Below are 22,407 nucleotides of genomic sequence, written 5' to 3'. Positions count from 1 at the left end.
TTCAAGTCACCTCTGTGCAAATATTGAAGACTAAAGACAGTTGATATAATAAATCGATCCAAGCTGTCCTTATTTTTGCTGGATAAAGCAAAATATAATAAAGGGGCTCTGACTTTAACGTGAAACAATATTAAAGTTAAAACATAGGTAATTATTATTAAAGAAAAGCAAATTAAAAGGAAATTGAAAAGCAGCTGTGCTCCCAGAAGATTTTTTTCTGATAGGGTTTCTATTAATGCCACAGAGACCATAACCTCAATTATTGCAATAGCTGGAAAACTGTCTATTTTTGGCATGTGAAAACGGCACCCACGCTTGTCGTATACATACAGAATTTCTCAAAGACCTCAGAAAAATAACTTACAAAATTGAAGTCCCAAAAGTAATCAGAAAGACAATGAACTTTAAAAAATTGCATATAAGGGGCTCATTCTTGAAACTTATTCCATGCATAGGTCGGACTTACATAGGTTCTTTTATGAGTGTAAAATTACTTTGCAAATTCTGAAAATTTGGTTTTACACTAGTAAATCTTTGAGCAACAATAGATTGCACACAGTTCCCCTGAAGATGGGTGATGGCGTAGTGCGGTGTGCTGTCTTCCTCTCTCCCTCGTGTGCGAGGCGTTAACGTGCCTTAATACAGCAGGGAAGGGTATCCCTTGTCGGAACTAGGGATGCCTCACACAACAGACTGGTTTTACGGCTGTTGTCATGTCACCAGTTAGTCGTATCGTAACATCATCGGCTCCCTGCTCCAGCGTCAAGCCGGCGCTGCAATGCCTGACGGGTAACACTAAGTGCTACACTCTTGTGGAGATCTTTTGTTCCTATGCCGATAGGTGTAAGGGTGTGAGGGCCCTAGTAGGTGAAGTAGTGAGCGTGAGTGAGGTGAATTAAAACAGGTTGGTATGATCTACGGCTTTGGCTTTAATCATGTAGTACACCACCTGAAGTAAAAACGTGTGAGGGGCAATGGGACTGCAGTAGCTACGGGGAGTCAGTCCCGTTCAACCCTCAGCTGTGAATAGGTCGACATGTTTCATGCTTATATTGGCAATTCTTCAGGACCAAACAAAAGGTGCTCATAAACTTAGTGATTTAACAAGAGGCCCCGCATAAGGCTGAGGCATCAACAGTATACAACCTGTTGGGTTGTCGAATCCAGCCGGAGAGGGGTTCCTGCGTCACCGGGATACCCTGTGGGAAGAGAAGTAGACTTCAGCTCGTGGATCAGGCCCCCCAGTAGGCATATCAGGGGGGTGTATGTTACTTCCCTACCGTGAAGCAATGAATGTTGGAGTGCGGAAGACAGAGTCAAGTAACTACGCATCAAGGGGATAGTGGGTGTCACTTAAAACCGTTGCTGGGTGAAGGGTTTCCAGCAGACATGAAGTGTCTCCAAAAACCAGGTAGGTGTTTGAAGGTATAGGAATACACATAATGATAAAAAATGCATAAAGAATACAAAATACAGAAGTGACAGGATCTAACGCCAGCCGGTGTGTCACTGCACGTGGAGATGGCAGTGCCTCAGGGTACATTAGAACAAGACTACTAGAATAAACGGAAAGGTGAGGGACTTACCCTCAATGGCGGTCGTAAAGGCCCCAAGGCTGCTCCCGTGGGGTCTGCGCAGGTGGGGCAGTAATCTAAAGGGTTTAAGTAGATGGTTTATGATTTATATGGACAGATGCCGTCTGGAAATGAGAGAGTGTGTGAGTGTCCCAACACTGGGGACAGCAAATGGGAGGGGTCGGTCAAGGTACAAGTCCGTGGTGGTCCCAAACAAACATTCCCGGCGTGCTCAGGGCAGTCACACCACCCAGGGGGGTCACGGCCCGGGGGAGCACCGGGGCGATGCCGGCTTGGCTCTTCTGTTGACATTGGCCGCTGACCGGTAGGCTGGCTGCCACTCACTCGCAAGCGTGCTGGGGGTATCGAGGGACGCTTTGTGGAGGGCCGAGTCAACCCCCAGTCCGGCGGTCGGCATGCCCGTTAAGACGCCGCCCGGTGCCCCACCTCTACCGACGGCCTCGGAGGGGGCCGACGCCTGAGGTCCCTGAGGGGTGTTTAAGAAGGAACCAGCACCGAGGACCCTACCAGCGTGACCGGGCTCCTGGCGGTCCATGGAGTCGCCTCACCGGAAAGTCCCAGTCCGAGCACCTTACCTCTGCACAGCGGGCTGGTGAACTCTGTACCTAGTCCCACGTCCAGGCGCGCGAAGTCGCTTGAAGCAGCCGTGGTTGTAGACTGGTTGGGCACATAGATAAGGGATAGGGTGAAAGCCGGAGGCGTGTCAGGGACGCGGCTCCGCGTCACGCGGCGCACCGGTATGACATCAGAGCGTCAGAGTGTCAGTGCCCGCCGCCATATTGGAGAGGGGTATAGGGAACGGAAAGGAGGTAGCTGGTAATGCAACCGTCTATTCACTAGCACAGCAAGAGTTCACTCATGGCTCGGTGTAACAGGTACTGGGTACACCGCAGGGCTCTCAGGTGTTAGAACAGCCAGGGTGCACAAAAGAAGGTGGAAATAGTTAGTGGCTCAGTATAAAACACTGCGGACAGCAGTAGTGTGGACTAAGGGAATCCATGCAATAGGTAGTATGGTATACATCAGGGAGCCGGGTGGCTTATGATGACGCCCCGTGTAATTTGAGACTGTTGGTCAAAAAATGGATGCAGGCATGGTCCTGCAGAGGTTGGCGCAGAAACAAGGAGAGATGTGGGACCAGAGCTAGTCGATTGACTGCTGTCATCTGCTTGGTTCTGCTCCAGCGGTATTGGTGTACGCCTGTAATGGGTCTCAGTGGGCCAGTGTCAAGGAGGGAACCGGTAGAGTATAGAAGCACCCCCTGGGTCAGCCAGATGATGAGACCCTGGTTGGCTGAAGTGTGGGTGGTTCCCACTGGCAGTGAGCACCTATGAGGGAGATCATAAATAGTAAATGCAAACGCGTAGTGAATGCAGAGTGCAATATGACTGTGAAAAACGTCAGTACTGTCATCAGGGAATAGTGATAACAGTCAGGTTTATAAGCAGACAAAGGGACAGGGCGTCTATCTGGACAATGTGTTCCACGGGACAGAATCATTCAAACCCTCAGTGTCTAGATGGAGGCGGTGTACCCATCTTTGCTCCAATCTAAAGAGGGCCTGTTGCTTTAATGAAGGATGCCATTCTAGCACAACCCATTGAATGTCCTCAGCTGCATGCCCCTTCTCTTGACAGTGAGCATATAAACGCGTTTGTGTCTTTCTGCAGCGTACGTTGCTGTTGTGTTCCATAATACGTGTTTTCAAGGGGCGGATCGTCATCCCAATGTATTTGAGTCCGCAAGGGTATCCCGGTGACGCAGGAACCCCTCTCCGGCTGGATTCGACAACCCAACAGGTTGTATACTGTTGATGCCTCAGCCTTATGCGGGGCCTCTTGTTAAATCACTAAGTTTATGAGCACCTTTTGTTTGGTCCTGAAGAATTGCCAATATAGGCATGAAACATGTCGACCTATTCACAGCTGAGGGTTGAACGGGACTGACTCCCCGTAGCTACTGCAGTCCCATTGCCCCTCACACGTTTTTACTTCAGGTGGTGTACTACATGATTAAAGCCAAAGCCGTAGATCATACCAACCTGTTTTAATTCACCTCACTCACGCTCACTACTTCACCTACTAGGGCCCTCACACCCTTACACCTATCGGCATAAGAACAAAAGATCTCCACAAGAGTGTAGCACTTAGTGCTACCCGTCAGGCATTGCAGCGCCGGCTTGACGCTGGAGCAGGGAGCCGATGATGTTACGATACGACTAACTGGTGACATGACAACAGCCGTAAAACCAGTCTGTTGTGTGAGGCATCCCTAGTTCCGACAAGGGATACCCTTCCCTGCTGTATTAAGGCACGTTAACGCCTCGCACACGAGGGAGAGAGGAAGACAGCACACCGCACTACGCCATCACCCATCTTCAGGGGAACTGTGTGCAATCTATTGTTGCTCAGCTTTTGGGACATGCACACTGGACCCCTATAAATATTGTCCCCCCAACGTCCCTCCTTGTTGTTGACCACCCCACACTAGTAAATCTTTAACATGTGGGAGAATATATGCATGTCTATACTCATATGTGAACAAGGAACATTTGCAGGATTACACCTAGAAAGCTGTGAAGCTGTGCCTGTTGCAGTTCCCTGAGTGTAACCAGGAAAAATGGTAAATTCATGAATCACATATTTCACAAATTTTCTGAATTAAACTGGACATTTCCTAGATCTGGATCTCACAAGATCCATTTTACACAGTCTCCACAGTCATGTGCCTGTCAACAAATACATACCTGAATCTCTATTTCTCTCTGTTTCTCCTTTGCTCTCTCCCTTTGGAAGTATATGGAATCCTGATCCACTTAATTACGGTCATCGAGGTGGTGAGTGGGACCGGCCGCCTGTATGGCGGCAGTCCCGCACGTGAAATTATGATGTGACCGCCACCCTGGCGGTCGCATCTTGCATGTTTACCATTGGGGCGGGTGCTGCTAGTTTTCTGTTTTCTGGAAATCTGTGAAGTACATCTTCCACAGGACTATTTCTACATAGTTCTTTATAAGAAAATTCTTAGTCTCTTTAGATATTCCAATAACTTGAATGAAAACAAAATGGATCCAGATCAAGGTACTCAGTAAATCTGACGGTATTGGTCGAATAATTCTTCAGCTTCAACTGGCACTTAAAAAAATAAAAAGCAAGGGATAGATTTGTTACTAATCATCACCACTGGATAAGGAATGAATACTAACTGCAATATAACGTTAATCCAGAAGCAACATTTTGAAGTGACGGGTAAATGAGTGCTCAGCTCTGGGACAGAGAGTTGGGAAGCATCTACACTTGTCTTCTGCTTCCTGATATCTCTTATGTGGTTTCATTGGAAACACTAGACCACTGATCTAATTTTGGTTTGGCATTTCCAAAATGGTCAAAGTCTTACAAAACTCATTCACCCTCATTACAAGATGCCTGTTAGCTCCTCGTGTATGTCACTCTGCTAGAAGTAATGATTCTGGCTGGTACCTACCTCTGAATTAACATATACAAGTTATTTCCCCAGGAATGAGGAATAACATGCTGACCTAAGATATACCCAGGTCAGTTTCAAACATTTCTGTTGGGGCTTGAGGGAGGACGATGAGTAACAGGAAGGCAACGGGTTTTTTATATTAGCTGGTGAGAGTTTTTCTGCTCTCCCCATGCAGTTGTATATGGGCGGGCGCAACCCCCGCAACTCCACATTAAATTCTGTGTGAGTGTGATTTTTCTATGGGCGAAATCAATTCTGGGTCTCGACATACCAGAATCCTCGCTCTAGGTAACTTGTAATGAGGGCCTTTATCTTCCAACATTGTTAAAAGTTTTCTGAAATGTTAATTTTCTCCATTAATCAGAGCATTCCTTACCGTATCAATCAGTGGAAAAGAAGATGTCTTTTGTCACAAGTAGCACCTAATAAAAGCATTTTTCGATTACTAACTGACCCAAAAGTATTACACCATTTTCCTGACAGTTACTCAATAATAATAGTGCCCAAGACTATGATTCCATTGAAGCATAAGAAAACATTTTCATCACCAAGGATGTTACGATGTAGTGCCTAATTCAACAGCATCACCTTAGTGAATGCTTTTGGCTTAGGTCAAATTGGTCAAGGTAACGAGAAAATAGCTGCACATCTATTTTTCACCGATTTCAAAGAGTTTGCATAGCAGGAAGTGGAGAAATGGGCTTCCGCTCGGACTTGATATTAATAAAGTGAAATATTTTTAGTGTGTTTGATGGTTTCTTGCAATGTATGGATGCAGTGTTATTTATGTCATGTATGTCTTGTTAAGTCTTGTGGGGTCTTGTAGAGCACTTCTCAATAATAAGTGACCCATGCACACTGGAAGTGAGAGCGACTGAAACAAGTGTATGTTGGGCGGATACTAGATCGCTTTGTAAAGGAACATATAGGTGCATCTCCGTGGTCACCCAGGATTTTCCATTTTTTTCTGAACCTTATTATTGCTGGTATCAGCACTCTGTCCATTGTGATACTGCCATCTAGTCCCACAGTGGATGTGTTCTGCTATTAAAATGGTACTGGAACGCTGGTTACACCCTATTCTTGTATTTAACTTTCCAGTAAGGCTATTGAAAGATGGTGAGGGAATGGCACCAGTAGCTTTGAAGTTAAATGTTGGCCTAACGGATAGGGCGCTCGACCTCGGACCTGGGGATCTGGGTTCGAGTCTCGGTAACGACGCCAAAACCTCCTGTGATTCTGGGCAAATCATTTAATCTCCCCGTGCCTAAAATGAATGTGTGTTCTCATGTAACGTAAATGGTGCTATGTAAAGCGCTCTGATACCCGATTCGGGTCTAGTTCGCGCTATATAAAACTCTGCAAAAAAAATGTAATTTGTGGGCTGAAGTGTTTTTTTTACACCACCCACATGGATGGCTTCAGATAGCACACCGGTGCTCTGACAGGACTGTGTTTAAAATCACCGCATTGACATATGGCTCGGATACGTCCCCTTTACGTGTAGGAAAAACCTATTTTTATATATTAGATAAGTCGCCCCTAAAATATACATTATATGCCCACATGGGTGGGTGCTTAATTTATAACAAGGTGGCATTTTACCTATTGGGATTATTATGCCTTAACAGTTGGATTTTCCAGGGATAGGCCTAGCTGTAAACAAAATCATCATTTTATAATTTCATATGCAAAAATGTTAGAAGACTGATTTAAAGATCCAAATCCAATTCAACGGTGAAAGAAGAGTTTTGTTGACTTTATTGCTGAAGTAACTCTAAGGAAGTGAACTGTGTGCTGTCTGATTGAGTACCAGTGTTCCTCTCAGTCATACAACAGAAGTCCAATGACCTTCTTTAGCTGGCTATTAAATATTGTCCACCTGGAAGACAATGGCTTGTGTCTAGACCCAAGAACGCAAGAGTGCTGTCAATAAATTGCCTGTTAGCAGGTGTTAGCCATCTGGGATTGGGACAGGAACAGTTTGCAGAACAAAGGATAGTCTTAACAAGCCAACCTTTGACCTGGAGATGCCAAGTTAATTGACAGGAACAACTATCATGCATTCCCTGCACCATTCCAAACTTTCTGGCTTTCACCCTGGCACAAAGGAAAATCCAGTTCTGACCCTGACAGAGGGAAAGGTACCTCATCTAAATAGGAGAGTGGCAAAGTGAAGGAGCTCCTTCAGGTGGAGGTTGGCAGGAGCTATCTCGTTGTAGGGTCCATGGGAATGCTCGTTTCATCAACTTTTATTCGATTATTGATATGAATAATCATAAAAAGTACATGTTTAAAAGTTTTAAGCACATAAGTAGGAAAAAAGGTTAAATCGCAATAAAAAAGACATTTTAAAAAAAAATAGAGAAGTGATTTTACAAGTACTAGACAGTTCCAGTTTAGCTAGAGGCATTACGACGTATTGTTAAGACCGCTTTAAGGAAAGTCACTATATGTTTGGCTTCATGTAGCGATTTTAGGGATTGCAAATAGTGAAATGCTGGATAGGATTGTCTAAGTCCACTGGTTCGGAGAATGGGAATAATCCACGTTTTCCTTGGTAGTTTATAATATTTACAAAAAAGGACAACGTGGATCGTGGATTGTGGGGAGATTCCGTCGCAGGGACAGTTCATCAGGTTACGCGACCAGTCGTGCATATCCGGAAATGAAACCAGACGGAAGAAAATGTTAAAGCGTAGTCTTGTAAGTAAAAACTTTTCGTGATTAGATAAGAAGTACGTCAGGTAGGGCTGTAGGCATTTTCCAGACTGTTGAGCACAAATTTTTTCATTTTGTGGTTTGATGATCTCTGCCTGGTTCCGAAGATCCCTCAAATGGGCCATACACAGTAGCTTTAACTGTTTCCTAGAAATGTCTTCCACTGAGGGCGGTTCATCAAAGTAGGACTCACGATCTAGGTCTTTAAAAAAGTTACATATGTAAGTTAGCCACGGGATTTTTCGCCAGTTTCTCAGGGCTAAACAGTCAGTAATGAGGGAGCGAGTCAGATGGCATTCGGGTTTACACCATATTCGATGCCACAGTAGAATGGGCTGGCATCGAATGGTGTCAATGATGTATTCCATGCCGAGTTCTTGATGTGAGGCTAATATCGGGGAACTTTGAGGAAGGGCTAAGATGTACTTTATAAAGGCGTTTTCAGTGACCTGTAATTGGTCGATGCGTCCATGGCCCCAGATTCCAGCTCCATAAGTGGCCACACTGTGGCATTTTGCATAGTATATAGCCAAGAGTTCGGGTGGAGCTGGTTTCCCCAGTTTCCTCGAAAAGGAGGTTAGTGCTGAAGTTGCACGACGGAAATGGAGATTCCTGGCCTCAATTGCCTTTCGCCAATTCATAGCGTCATCCACTAGGATACCCAAGTAAGGGTAGACCGGGGTTTTTTCCAGTTTATTATTATCGACCATTATTGGTTTGGGTTTTTTAATCCTGGGACCAATATGCATTGTGAAGGTTTTCTTGATGTTGATTTTGAGACCAAGAGAGTTCATGAATGCTGCGTATTTGTTGATTTGTAGTTGGAGTATGTTTAAAGTCCTTGCTATGATAACTGAATCATCAGCATACAGAAGGGTGGGTATCGGGCGATGGTTTATCTGAGGGAGGTCCTGGCTCCCTTCCAGCATGGCCTGTTCAAGCCCGTTAGTATACAGGTTGAACAGGAAAGGAGCCAGTACACATCCCTGCCTCACACCCTTCGTTATTTGGAATGGTCGAGACAGTTCGCCGCTGGTACCAAATCGTACTCGGCCTACAGCATTTGTGTAGAGTTCTCGTAAAAAAGTTAGTATCTGGGGATCCACACCAAGGTCAGTGAGTATTTGCCAAAGCTTCGCATGCTGGACGCAGTCAAATGCCGCACTTAAGTCGACGTAGACGAGGAAGATGTTGCCTCCTTTGGTATGGACGTATTTACCGGCCAGAAGAACAAGATTGAGGGCCTGTTCCACGGTCTCGAGCCCCTTCTGGAAACCATATTGCAGGTCGGTTATGATGTTATTCTCCCGGGCCCAAGATTGTAGTCGGTCCAGGAGTACTCGACCTGCAATCTTGCCCATGGAGTCCAGAAGGGAGATCGGTCTATAACAGGCGGGATCATTGCGGTCACCTTTTTTAAAAATGGGTAGTAAAATTGAAGTTGACCATGAGTGGAAAAGGCCGGTCGAGGCTACTGCTGACATTACCCGAGTGATTATCTGCGACCAGAAGTCTACGTCGTAGAGGAACAAGTCCATTGGAACCCCATCAGGGCCAGGGGCTTTACAGGTTTTTGAAGCCCTGATTGCTTTTATAATTTCGTTGAGAGAAAAATGTATCTTAATCGGGTAGGTGTTACTTTTCTTCGGTTGGATCTTATGTATTCGATTGTTTACTACGGAATCTAAAGGTGTTTCAAAGATTTTTGCAAAATGGGAAACCCAATCTTCCTCGGTTATTGCCACGTCAAGATGTTCAATGTCTGTGCTATTGGCCAAGAAAGGAGATCTTATAATTTGCCAGAATGCGGTACTGTCTTTCCTTCGGGCACTATCGTGTAAACGCAGCCAAAGATCTTGTTTTATTTGTTTTTTGCGATCTTGCCTTGCAGAGTTATACATTTTTCTCAAGTAGGAGATTTCCTGGGGGTCTCTCATGGATTTACACAGGGCTTCCTTGAGTGATGTAAGTGCCTTCCGGCATGCAGTGTCAAACCATCTCGTGGCGGAGGGCTTAGTCTTGTTTTTGACGATGACAAATAGCTCATCCCTTATTGTTTCCTGGATGCTTTGGAAGCAACTGACAATTATTTGCGGTGATGCCTCCGGAGACATACATTTGGAAAACCACTGTTCTGTTTTATCGAGGATCCGCTGTGTCACCTCTTCCGGGTCTATTTTTGCCCATTTGATTGTGTACCCGTTCAGTTTATTCAAGGACACTGCTTGTTGGTTAAGGGAGCTTATCTTTACGTGTTGAGCTCTTGCTCGTTTGATGTTAATTTTCAGACTGAGCGGGTAGTGGTCACTTATTGGGTTTGACCCAATTTCGTGGTTCGTTAATTGCCCTTTGAGTGAGTTCGAGGCTATTATATAATCTATAATTGTGGAGTAGCCTCGCCCGTGGAAGGTAGGTAGGAAATCCTTCTGCGGATCAACCAATTCATTCACATAGTCCAGATCTAGCGAAAATAGAATTTCATTAAGTTTATTTCCACATGTCGAGTGGGCGAAGTGAGGAGCAGGGTTCCCAAGTTCGTTTTGGAGGCCACAGTTTCCATTCTTGTGATTTGGGCATAGAGGGAAGTTGAAGTCGCCACCCCAGATGATGTGACTTGTGGATATATTGTTGTCGTTTCGAAGTGAGGTTAGAAAAGTAACTATCTCTTCAAGGTTTGACCAACAGTCCAAAGTGCCAGAGTTGTTGTAATAGTTTATAAGTATATAGTTGTTATCTTTAAATGCTGTTAGGTGCTTGATTTGCATGATTTGGAATGTTGGTGAGTCCTTTAGTAATTCCACTCTGAGGGGAAGGGTGTTGGCGACGTAAGTCGTGAGCCCCCCCTTGGGTCTGCCCATGTTTCCCTGTAGTGCGGTGGTGTAGAAAGTTTTATATCCCACAAGGTGTAGTGGGATTGTGCACCAGGTTTCTTGTAGGCACAATATCTGATGTTGCCTGGCTGTGTCGAGCCATAGCCCCGTTGTTATTTTTGATGACAGGCCTGCAACATTCCAGTACGCGATAGAGAAACACAGGTTTGTGGTGTCTGCAGAGACCTGGGGGGATGTTAGCTGGATGTTCGCGGTTTGGATTTCTGTCATTTGAGGTAATTGAACCTGTAGGGAATTATCAAGAGCTTTAGAAGGAGCTACAGTTTGCTGATGGTACGAGCTGTGAGTGAATCCGTCTGCAGCTAAAGGAGTTGTGTGAGTAGGATTGTTAGGAGTGTTGGCGGAAACAGTTGTCGATTCATGAAATAGGTTTTTTTGGTTGTGAGGGATGGACTCCTGGGGTACTGGCTGCTGGGTAGGATTATTTAGTTGTAATGTGGTGATGGTGTTTATGTTCCTAGGTTCCGCCCTGGGTGGTCAATCGACCATCTCTAAGCAGTCGAAACGGTTTTGCGTAGGAAAGCCCTGCCAGCCTTCATAAATTTGAAAGGGCCTATCTTGCCAGCATTGTCTTGGCCGTTCTCTCGGGGCGTTTCTACCACCATGATCGTGTGTGTACTCTGTCTGATTCCACGGTTCTTGATTCCATGGTTCTTTGGGGATCTGATGCCAGTTCCAGGGAGGGGTATAACGATGTTGTCTCGCTGGAGGGTAAAAGAAAGAAAGATGCCGAGCATCGATTCCCCCTTTTTTTTCCAGCGAGGGCCAGGCACAAATATAATCCACTGTGGAGGGGTCTCTGCAAGTTACTATAATGCAGTCTCCACGGGTCGTTTTTGTGGTTTTGCCTACCCAAGCTACCCTGCGGACTGTGGAGATCCCTCCTGAAAGATGGGGTTCTAAAGGCCTGTTAATACTTAGCCATTGCATGACTTTGTTTTTGAGGGACCATGCAGTTTCAGGGGTATCTACGGTTAACTCTGGTACGCCGGTGAGTACTATTGTATAGGGAGTGGCTTCCGGGGGCAAGTGGGCTGGACGTCTGGCTACTGGTGTTTTTCTAGCGTTGTTCTTAGGTGAAGGCTGGTGGACCGTTGATTTGGGTGAAGGTGGAGGAGGCACTGATTTTCTTGTGGGCTGAGCTTTACTGGGATTATTTATCACGGGTCCTGGGGTGTCTAGGGTGGCTGGGCCTGTGTTAGGTGTTTGTTGATTCGGTAAAACAGTTGTTTTGCTCCGCTGTGGTCGGGGCGTTGTATTTTGCGAGTTTTGGTTCATAGTATTTTGTTTTTGGTTTGGGGGTAAGGTATTCGCGTTTGGTCGTTTTGATGCTTTGAGTTGTTGTATTTGAAAATGAGTTTTAGAAGGCTGCGTCGGGTTGCACTGGCCCTTTATTTCTATGCGCGTATTGGTGTCAAGAATTGCTGCGGAAAGTATGGTCAGCTGGGCTTCTATGTTTCTAATGCTAAGTTGAATGGGTTTCAAATACTGGAATAGGAGATCTTTTGTTGTGGTCAACACTTGTGAGGTGACTTTGCATGTTCTGCAAAGATTTTCGGTAGCCTCACTAGGGATTGTGAAGTGGGGAGGGTTAGCTATAAGAGGGAGTAGTGGGTTTTGTTGCTTTGTGGAATTTGGAAGAGTTATACCATGGGCTGAGCAGGAAACTATAGCTGCTGCATTGTCAATGGTTTTTGTAGAACCTTGTTCTGAGATGGCTCCTTCCCATTCACCTTGAAGGTGCAGGTTTGAATTGGTCAGGACTTTCTCCTGGGTTTGGCAGGCCTCCAGATCGGGGGTTTCCTCTAGATTGTCTGAGGTTAGTGAAAGGTCAGACTCAGACTGTGTTACAGAAAGATCTACTGTAGATGGCACTGTGTTAATATCAGGAACGGACAAGGTCGTGGGAAGGGAACAGTTTTGGGAATTAAGATGAATGGGCGAGGTGGCATTCGCTATATTGCCTAGGGAAGATCGTTTCGCATTTGCGTTCAAGAGGTCTAATGATACTCTCTTTTCGATAAGGGAAATACTCTGGTTAATTACCTCATGAGTCCGTGAGATGAAGAGATCAATGGGCCCGGTTAATTTTGCTACCTCCTGAGCGTGTTTCGATTTAGTCTTCGTCGTACTCCTGGTTTTCGGCGGCATGATTATGATCAGCTTGGTGGAATTTCAGTGATGGTAAAAGGTGTGGCCCGGTCCGGTCCCTCCCGGGCACTAACGGGCAACAACGGGCCCGCCCTTGGCCCGGGCTTCGCCCGGGCTGCGACCCGTGTGCGTCCCGCGTTGCGTGAGGTGGTCTTTCTTATATAGCGGAGAGATCTAAAGGAGGCGTGGCACTGGGAGGGGGCGCGGCTCCCTCGGGAAGAGGACCAGCTGTTGGTGTTGCTTGCTGGTCCTCGCAGTCCCGGGGCCGCACCTCTCACCTCCTCTGCGGCCTCGCTCCCGCGCTGCTCCTCACGCCGATGGTTAAGTCCTGGAGAGTGGCAGGTAGGCAAGTAAGCCGCTCCTGCAGCAAAAGGCAAAGTTCAGGGAAACAAGCAAGGAACCTCTGTTACGAGCGGCACCCGCGAAGCGGGGGCCGCGAGAGGTTATTGACGCTGGCTGGGGGCGTGGCACTGGGAGGGGGCGCGGCTCCCTCGGGAAGAGGACCAGCTGTTGGTGTTGCTTGCTGGTCCTCGCAGTCCCGGGGCCGCACCTCTCACCTCCTCTGCGGCCTCGCTCCCGCGCTGCTCCTCACGCCGATGGTTAAGTCCTGGAGAGTGGCAGGTAGGCAAGTAAGCTGCTCCTGCAGCAAAAGGCAAAGTTCAGGGAAACAAGCAAGGAACCTCTGTTACGAGCGGCTCCCGCGAAGCGGGGGCCGCGAGAGGTTATTGACGCTGGCTGGGGGCGTGGCACTGGGAGGGGGCGCGGCTCCCTCGGGAAGAGGACCAGCTGTTTGTGTTGCTTGCTGGTCCTCGCAGTCCCGGGGCCGCACCTCTCACCTCCTCTGCGGCCTCGCTCCCGCGCTGCTCCTCACGCCGATGGTTAAGTCCTGGAGAGTGGCAGGTAGGCAAGTAAGCTGCTCCTGCAGCAAAAGGCAAAGTTCAGGGAAACAAGCAAGGAACCTCTGTTACGAGCGGCACCATGGGAATGCTACAAATGGAGGTCGGGATTTGTGTTTAAAGAGTTAGGATTGGATGGAGGTAATTTTCCATTCACTGGCTATGCACAGGACATGACCGGGTGATCCTGTGGTAAAGGGGAGGGAGGGTTGAGGAGTTTGTGGAGCAAAGGTGAAGATGTTGCTTGGCAGTGGGGAGCATTAAATTCTCTCATCGTGTGTATTAAACTGGATTATTGGTTGAAGGGGATGAGAACCCAACTTCAAATAATAATCACAATTCCCTTCAGAGTGAACCGCAAAAGTCACTTAATTGACCAGTGCTTAACTCTCTAGTAGACTGGCACAAAAGCAGTCAGGCTTAACTTAGAGTCAATAAGTATTTATGCAGGGCTCAAACGATCATAAATTGAAAACACAACACAAGAACCCACACATATTTAGAAAAATAGAGTGCATTTTAATGAATAGAATGATACCAAAATGATGAAAAGTTAATCAGTAAAACCAGAGTTATGATTTTCTAAGTCTTAGGTAAAAATAGCACACCAACTGCAGGTATTTAGTTGCTCTGGTTCAGGACAAAGTCACATGTTTAAGCAGACTGCAATGGAGCACAGCAGGATGCTGGCCCATGTTCATCCTGCTGGAAGTTTTACCTCCTGACTTTGACTGGACCAGTGATTACCGAAGGGCTCAATCACCCCAATTCCAACATTTTGGATACCTCATCCAAGTTGAGTGGCACTGGGTCGCATGGAATGGAGTGGCATTGTGTAGCTTGGAGTGGCATTGTGTGGCATAGATTGGATGGTATTTTGTGGTGTGAAGTGGCATTGTGTGACATGGAGTGGCATTTTGAGGCAGGAGTGGAGTGACATCGTGTGGTGTGGAGTACAGTGGCATTTTGTGGAGTACAGCGATATTGTGAGGCAGGTGTGGAGTGGAGTGGCATTGAGTGGAGTAGCATCGTGCAGTGAGGACTGGAGCTGCATTGATTGGCATGGAGTGGCAATGAGTAGAGTAGCATTGTGTGAGGTGAAGTGACATTGAATGCAGTGGTATTGTATGTGTGGAGTGGCATTGTGTGTGGCATGGAGTGAAATTGTGTGGCATTGAGTGGTGCTGGTGTTGAATGGAATTGTGTGGTGCAAAGAGGCATTGTGTGGCGTGGAATTGTGTGGCATTGTGTGGCATAGAGTGGAGTGGCTGTATGGTGAGGAATGGAATTGTGTTGCACTGCGTGGAGTGAAATTGGGTTGAGTGAAATGGAGTGGGATTGCGTGAAGTGTAATTGTGTAGCATTGAGTGGAGTGCAGTGGCATTGTGTGGTGTGTAGTGGAATTGTGTGGAATAGAGTGGACTGGAGTTGCATTGTGAAGCCTGGAATGGAATTGTGCGGTATTGTGTGGATTGTGTGTTGTGGAGTGAAACTTTGTGACATTGACTGGTGTGGAGTGAAGTGGCATTGTGTATTGTGGAGTGGCATGGAGTGGAATTGTGTGGCATTGTGTGCTGTGGAGAGCAGTGGAATTGTGTGGCATTGTAGAGAGAGGAATGGCGTAGAGTGGAATTGTGTGGCATTGTGAGACATGGCATGGACTAGAATTGTATGGCATTATGTGGGGTGGATTAGAATTGTATGGTGTTGTGTGGAGTGGAGTGGAACTGTGTGATGTGGAGTGGAATTATGTGACACTGTGTGACATTGTATGGAGTGGAGTGGCACTGTGTAGCGTGGCATGGAATTGTGTTGTATTTCGTGGAGTGAAATTGCATCGAGTTGAGTAAAATTGTATGGGTTAGAATTGGGTGGTATTGTGTGGAAAAGAGTAGTGTTGTGTGGTGCCGAGTGGAATTTTGTGAAACTTTGTAGAATAGAGTGGATTGGAGGGCCTTGTGTGGAGTGGAACTGTTTAGCATTGTGTGGTGTAGAATTGTGTGGCATTGAGTGATGTGGACTGACCTGGAGTGGAGTGGCATTATGTAGAGTAGAGTGGAATTTTGTAGCATTGTATAGAGTGGACTGGTGTTAAATTGTGTGAAACTGTGTGGAGTAAAGTGGAATTATGCGGCATGGAGTGCAGCTGAATTGTGTGCCATTGCGTGGACTGGAGTTTAATTGAATATGGTGGAATTGTGTGGCATTGTGTGGAGTGGAGCTGAATTGTATGGCATTGTGTGGCGAGGAGTGGAATTGCGTGGCACTGTGTGGAGTGGAGTGGAATTATGTGGCACTATGTGGAAGGAATTGTGTGGTATTATGTGGGATGGGGTATAATTGTGTGGCATCCATTGATTAGAATTTTTGGCATTGAGTGGAGTGCAATTGTGTGGCATGGAGCAGCGCTATGTGTCGTGGAGTGGAACTGTGTGGAGTGGGGTTGAATTCTGTGGGATTGTGTGGTGTTAAGTGGGGTGGAGTGGAATTGTGTGGCATGGAGTGGAGTGGAACTATGTGGCATTGTTTGGCATGGAGTGGAATTGACTTGTGTGGCATTGGGTGGCGTAGAGTAGAGTGGAATTATGTTGCACTGTGTGGTTTGGATTGGAAATATGTAGCATAGAGTGTAGTAAAGTGGAATTATGTGGCATTGAGTGGAGTGGAGTGAAGTGGAAAACAGTGGAATGCTATGGTGTGGAGTGCAGTGGCATTGTGTAGAGTGGAGTGGAATTGTGTTACATTGTATTCCATACACAGAAATCTCTGTCACCCTCTGTCTCTCCAGTCTAAATTGTACTACCACTTTTACATTTCACTAGAGATGCTCTGATGGTTGTATGAAGTTTGTTCCAAGGTTCCAGGCAAGCAGATCCGCTGAATGTTTTTCAAAGCATTTTTTAATACTTTACAATAAGACATGCGGTCCTGATGAAAAAAGGTTAAAAATATGTGTGTACACTTTTTCTTATTTAGTTACTGATGTTAAACAGCGCACGTCATCAAAGGCGTAGAATGTTTGCACACAGATTAAACTGTAACAATGAAATACAACGTGCAAGTTGCACACTAGAGATGCTAAGGAGACATTAGTGTCTGCAGGTTAATAAAGCGCCAAACTGGGTTCTGGCAAAGGAAGCGCATGAGCATAGCAAGTATGTGAATAGACAAAAAAGGTGAGTTTATGAGTGCATTTTAATAACGGTAGCTGAGCACTGAATGAGAAAACACAGCGAAGAGGTGGATGGGAGGGGGAAGAAGCATTGCAGACAAGGGTGAGAGGGAAGGGAAGTACCTCAATCACAGCAAAAACAGCGGGCGAACACTAATTAGGATACATCAATCTGAGCTTGGTCCATGCTCCACAAAAGAAACAGGAAGTGATGCCTGACACGCGCAGGTCAATTAGGAGGCAGCAGAGAGCAATGACAATAAAGTCAATGAATAGTAAGCCATGGGTGGGCTCCAAAGCCCCTCTATAGTAAGCAATATCCCTCCCAGTGGATAGCGTCTGCGCTGCCTGGAGGCAAGAACAAAAAAGAAAGGTTTAGGCATGGCAAAAGGTTTGTTTGGCCAGTAGGAAATGGCAGTTTAATACTGCACTGCAGACTGCAATGGCAGGCTGAGATGTTTTTCAGATCTACCTCAGTGGATGGCACAATGAATGCTGCAGCCCATGTGTAGCACGTGATTTTTTTTGTTTCTTGTGTGTGGAATGCATAAACTGTTTTCTGCAATCTTGCTATTGCTGAACATTTTGATTCATTATACCCTACCACACTTCACAACTGTCACTTTGCCAATTCTTCTACCCCCATACTGTTCACAGCACCATATTCCGTATACCACACCATAAGTGCAAAGGTGGAGTATTACTATTCTGCTCAACCAGTCATACATGACCGTCCCTGTCCTTACAGAAGTCAATCCCTCAGCTCCTTAGAATACTATTAAATCTCTGTTAGTGCTCACATCTAGGCCAACTCGGTGGCTCTTTTTCACCCTCGGGGTGCAACTGGTTCTTTCTTCAAAGACTTCGATACTGTCCCAGCAGTATCCACTGTTCCACTCATCATCAGTGGGGTAGGAAGGGGGTATAGTGGGTGTGGGCTGCCCCGGGTGTCATCACTGAGGGGGGTGACAAAATGGCAACAGTATGTGTTTTTAAAATATTTTTTTTTAAACGTTTTAGTTTAGTCAACAAACATGACGAATGTGGGGGGACTGTGGAGGGGTGACAAGAAATGTTATGCATCGGGTACCACCTGACCTTGCTACACCACTGCTCAACATTCTTGGAAATGTTAACTTAAACTTCAATAATCAACTTTAGTACTCTCTTCTCACCCAGCTAACCTCTGATCACTCTGTGTTTAACACATTCACTACACCAACACTCAACCCTTAGACCTACTACTGATGTCTACCACACTGGCACATTTCCTTCCTATCATTGAACCCTCTCCATCTGACAGTGACATCATACAAATCTCAATCAGTATCTGTTCTGTCCTTTCTCCCATTAATACCATTCCTTTGTGCAAAATGAAATATCCTCTAGATTCACTGTTAGCATTCCTAAACAATCCATTAATGCTCGCACATCACTGCAACATACCAAAGGGGTTCATCTAGTGTTTGGCTGAGCAGTAGTACATCTGTGAAGCAGTCATACCCGCCAGGCATGTGCAGAGCTCTACACAGAGCAGACGATCCTCTGCCAGAGTGGCGTCTATTTTTTGTCATCGATTCGTCATCTTTCAAAGTTGCAAACTAGTGAAAATTGATGGATCCTGGGATGAATCTAAGTTGTCCACTCTATTCCAGCAATTCCTAAAGTTTACTGCAAAACAGTCACAAACAGCGCTAATCTGGGGATTTTCGTAGACGGCCTGTTCAGATGTCTGGGTTCAATCGAACTGCCCAAAGCTGTCCCATTAAATGGAAGACCTATCCCTTTTTCCCAGTGCAAAAACCTATATATGTTGGTCGTGGTGTAACAAAAACCACCCAGGGTAGGACGAGAACAAAATCAAAGGTAGGCTCACACTACAGCCCTAATTTTAGCATAAAACTACTACTATCAGTGCTCCTGCCTGTCCTTTGTGTCATTAGGTCGTGCAACTGTTCTAGCGCCTCCCTTCACAATTCCTAGATAGATGGAGATGGCGGTCACTTTAATTAATCTCCCTTTGTCTTCTCCTAAGGGACTATACAGCGCCTCTCACAATACCCTTTGTTCTCTAGGAGGATGCAGACAGGTACCATTCACACTTGCGACCTATACTAGCAAAGCTTAATTTATAGTTACAGTAAAGAGTGGGCGTTATCTTGTGGGGAGACTGCGCAGGCTGAGGAACAAAGAATATTTATTGGAACCATTTCACCAACGAATTAGATTTCTAATAAACCACAGTGTGCCACATAGTCGAATAATCTAGTCCTTCTTTAACCTCTTTAAGTAATATCTCAAGGAAAGCTCTGAAAGAAAAGTGTATGGCATTCTTACAAGAAAGCAGAGTACAAACAGAAATGACAAAGAAAACTGTAGTTGCACATGCACAAACTGTTATCTCTAACAAAATGCAGCCATATGTCAAACTCCAGATGAGTGATTACAAGAGGTTGTTAATAACTCGCTTTACGTTTAATTTACTGTTTCGGTTATTTAGTTTTCCGGATATGAAGGACTGGTCAAAACACCTGATCAAATTTCCTTGTGATAACCCGTCAGAGCAATCAGACATGCACATTCTTTTCTTTTGTAAATTTTACATTAAGCCTAGACGAAGATTGGTTATTCCCCTATTGAAGATTATGGATGTAAATCGCTGTCGCCCTGCCTTTTTAGCTGTACAGAAACTCGACAGTATTTTAACTGTCGTATTTATTTCCTCGTTTTTAAAAAATTCTTTTAAATTACGAAAAATAATGGTATCCTGAATCATAATGTACTGTCTATGAAATTACGCTGAACTGTCTCTGGAACTATGTAGAAATTTCTATGATATTATGACAAAATGCCTATGTATTTATGATAATTCGACAATGGTGCTCATGATGAATTTATTAATTGAATGTGATTTTATCTGAACTTTTATGGTTATTGAGTTTTAATAACCGAATAAAGAATTCGAATGAATGAACCATGTTATGAGAATAAGAGTTTTATACCTATAACAGAGCAGTACAAAATAAAAAGGCTTCTACAGCCTATGCAGTAATTAACACTTATGAAATTAGTAACTATAGAGGCATGCCTGTCCGTGTTCAGTAAGGCATACTTCTACACATTAAACACATAGGTCTTATGGGCCCCAAAGCACATATGTAGGGGAATTATTTCATGATAGCGAGAAGCTTTTAAAGATGTCAAACAAGTTTATTTTAAAATATATTGCTGCAGTTTTTCAGGTTGTTACATTTGACTTCTATCCCTTTCCTAACATTTTTGTGTCACAGTACTGTAACCCAGCTCAAAGTCAAATATATGCCCATTGGTTAGACAACTATTTACCATGTTTAGGTCAAAGCACATGCACTGGCAGGCGCTTAGTAGCCATCCAGCACCTGTGGTAACATTATGGCTGTACAACTAGTCAAAAGAAATGGTAAACCTATGCAAAACCAGGTATACAGTTCCCCTGTAAACAGTAGGGAAGGCTAGGGAAAAGAGAACAAATATGACAAGAGCTCTTGGTCCTAAGTGAAGAAAAATACCGACAATCTTGAAATGCACATTTTAGGTGCCTGAAAACAACTCTCGGAGAGTTTGATGAGGCCCCTTTCTGTAATTCCTACCCAGGAAGAAGAGATGATTTGTTCTTTCTGTGCCAGAGTACCTGTTGACAGAAACCATGAGAGAAACCATGGTAGCCCTGGTTCATCATTTTACAAATGTTTTGAGGCAAATTAAAGGCCTGGACTATGGCTCCTTTAAATGCCTTCTGGCTAAGTGCCTGGTCATCAGTGTCTTCTCTCTTTAGTGCTCCTATCTACATCCAACCCTAAGAAAAATATTACTTAATGGACGTGTTTAAGGGTGGCAGCTGTAACACAAACTCAAAATAGGTTATTAAATATTTTATAATTACATAAATTACATAATAAATATGTACGATTTATACATATATTTTAAAATCATTTATACTTATTAATATATTTAACTATTTTAATTTAATTCTTATAACCTTTATTTAAAGATAAGAACAAAAGCAAAAAACATCTCCTATGGTCATAGCAGTTCAGGTTACATCATGTCAGAAAGGAGCACTTACAAAATCACACTGACAGCAGCCAGCCGCTTTCCTTTAAATTACAGCAATCAATCAATCAGTCAATCAGGATTTGTAGAGCGAGGCTGCCTCTCCCGTGAGGGTCTGGAGGCGCTGTGGGATATTCTGCCTAGTCTCCTATCGGTTAAACATCCATGTCTTAAGCAATATTGTGTCAAAGCAAGTTGCTACCGGCAGAAAATAGGCACGTGCAAGCAGGCATACATCAGCCAGCACATGCCCCCTCTCCCACCAACAGCCCCTCCCATACAGCCAGCTTATCAGTACCATCAGTAAGTATTTTAATTTAATGTAACATTATTTCCTATGGGGTTTAAAAAAAATATTGGTGTCCTACAACATAATCTTTATTTGATCTTACCCTGGGATAACGTTCTTGTTCTTATTAATTTTAATCAACTGTTAATGATTTAATGTATTTTAGAAAGTGAGATATTGTATTGTGTATGAACGCATATTTTAATAAATAAGTAAGGCACTTTATGGCTAGGAATAACCAAATAAAGTTTCCTATACACTTTGGGGTTTTATTTTAATTCTGTACCTCTATTGGTAGGGTGTTGAAGCACCAGTAGCTGACCAGGAGTAGTGTTGGACGTACTATAAAAGTGTAAATTGCTACACAAGTGCAAGTTAACTTTGTGAATCAGGCTATACTTTGTATTTTCTGGTAGTGGAGGTGGTAGTGGTGACAGTGGTGGTGATAATAATAGTAGTGATGATAGTGGCGTGACGGTGGCATGATGACAGTGGTGGAGGTAGTGGTGGTAATTATAGTAGTCAGTATGGTGGAGGTAATTGTGAAAGTAATTCTGGGGGTGGACGCTGTGGTGGTGGTAATTACACTGCGGGGCTTCTGGTGATGCTGATAATGGTGGTGGTAGGAACGGTGCTGTTGGTGGTTGTATTGGTACTGGTGGTAGTGGTAATGGTTGTAGGTATAATGGTGGTAATGGTGGTGATGATCACTCAGCATTAGGACAAACTATATTTTCCAATATGTAAAAGTTTGGGATCCTAATGCATTTTCTAGCATTGTTAAGGTGTAGCACAAACATTATGGTTAAAAATAAAGCATACATTTTTTGCTAATAGGTGACTGGTTTATTATATTTGATGCTGTAATCATCAACTAAAAAGTCATTTTGTCAGTAAGGAAAATGTATTAAAGAAACCGATTCTCAATTACAAATCATTTCACAGCTTCATTATATTAAAAGGACTGCTTGGAGCCCTATCATCAACCCCCAATAAGGACACAAATGGACAATGTACCTTTAATAGGGCAGGGCCAACTCCTCAAGAGCAGCTTTGTACTAGCCCTGCACTAGAGCTGACCCATGATGTCAGAAGCACAACACGTTGACCCAAC

Source organism: Lissotriton helveticus, chromosome 7 (genome assembly GCF_964261635.1).
Source record: "Lissotriton helveticus chromosome 7, aLisHel1.1, whole genome shotgun sequence".
NCBI lineage: Eukaryota > Metazoa > Chordata > Amphibia > Caudata > Salamandridae > Lissotriton > Lissotriton helveticus.
Note: the sequence above shows the minus strand (reverse complement) of the source record.